This window comes from Polyodon spathula, chromosome 5 (assembly GCF_017654505.1).
Source record: "Polyodon spathula isolate WHYD16114869_AA chromosome 5, ASM1765450v1, whole genome shotgun sequence".
Taxonomy (NCBI): domain Eukaryota; kingdom Metazoa; phylum Chordata; class Actinopteri; order Acipenseriformes; family Polyodontidae; genus Polyodon; species Polyodon spathula.
The window spans coordinates 36521701-36523631 of NC_054538.1; positions in this window are offsets into that span (position 1 = coordinate 36521701).

Below are 1931 nucleotides of genomic sequence, written 5' to 3' on the forward strand. Positions count from 1 at the left end.
CTCTAAGAGAAGGTGCCTTCCTGGCTACCACCTCTCCCTCCGGTTCTACACCAGGAATGAGCTCTCCACGGCTAAGCCACCACCATTGCTCAGCACAAACTTTTTCTGTTCACCCATTTCCACAACATCACCAAATGCCGTTTCTCTAAAATGTACATCAGAGATGTATCAAGTTAGGAGTGGGTCAAAGAAGCCAATAAGAAGGGTTCCCCTAGATTTATGACCATGATAACTAGACATACTTAACTTCAAAATAACTTCAGGGCCACTAGACCTCAGTTTTCCCATTACTTTAAAGCTCTTTGATTTAACTGTCCCCTCCCAAATACAGGGGACCTACAACAGCATGGTGGAAAACAGGGTTTGTACCCCAACGTCTAATTATTTTTAGTCTGGGAAACAATTCTTGACCAACCCAATAACATGCTTTGACCCAGAAAACACTGCAGAGATTAAATGACCAAGGAAGCAAAACAGTAAGAGACTTCCTGAAAGGCAGGCTAAGCAAACCAAGAACTTCTTTTGACCTAGGGAAGTATCAAAAGTCTGGTTTAAAATGAAAATATGTTTGCTACGACATGTTTTTCTTTCAAAACTGTACTTTTGAGATCGCTATAGCTGATGGATATACAAAATGAGGAGGATTTATGGAACTATTTGTTAGCTACAATTACTTGTTACCTTGATTAGTCCACCAATGTGTAAAATAATAACATATATTTAAATTATACATATATTTAAATAATGGTTGATACATTTCACTACGAAATACTGTACAGGGTCATATCACTCCACTGCTGTACAAAGAAAAACCTTTCTAACTAAACTGAAGACGTGGTCCGTCAAGATTAGTTGTCGGTCCCTGTGAAAATGCTGCACTTAATAAGATGACCCCCTAGAGACGACTGGTGCCCCATAACAAGCAATTAAAATGCATTTAAAATGCTTTAGCTACAGAGCCCTCTCCTGATGAATCATAGTTTGGTTCTTTCATTTGCCAGCAATTGCACTGCTATCACAGCAGCCTGAAATCAATTGTAGTCCTAAACATTAGCAAAAAAAAAAAAAAAAGGTCAATATATTGTATATTGTAGCTGCCGCAAACTCAGTTAATGTGTAACAGAGTAAAGGCTGGGTGCAAACTGACCAACATGAACTCCCCAAAAGAGCATCTTAACCACTGCACAAAAGACTCAGGCATGTTTGTGCGCATTTTTCTTAACTCAGACTGTAACAGCAGTGCATCACACCAGTGGCGGAGAAAGAGGAAGATGACATCCAGTGCAGTACCTTACTGTGGGCCCCCTTTCCCAAACGTTAATTTAACCCTTATTTATAAACATCAAACATACCAAATCAAATGTTCAATATTGAACTGTATTTAATTGTCAGAATGTTAGCATGTATGAAACAGTACGGAATGAGAACAGTTTCCACTCACCTACTTTATTTTATTTTGCGTACATCTTTACAGCCAGCACTACACTGTTTTTTAATCATAAACAAACAAGTTTAACCACTAAACCTACCAGGATTCCCCAATTCTGCGATCACAGAAATTATTACAGAATTCACGATTCTGCACAGACATTTGCAATAATTGTCTCACATAGGAAACTGTTTGTTTATTATTATTTTTAAATCAGAAATGCAGGCATGTTGAGTTGCTGAAGTTTATTTTGGTGCCTGCAGCAGCACCCAACAGCTTCCATCTAAACTACAGGATGAATCGGGCACGCAGAATATAACTGCAAATGACTGTGCTGAATAGTACCTCAAAACTGTCCATGATGATGTGCCTCATACCAGCCTCCGGGGGGGAAAAAGTTTGGATAATTAAGACAATAGCGATACCTGTTGAAATGAGGTAGGGTAGAATATGAATTATTTTAGCACTGACTGTGTATCGTTTTAGCTTTTTAACTGTTTTA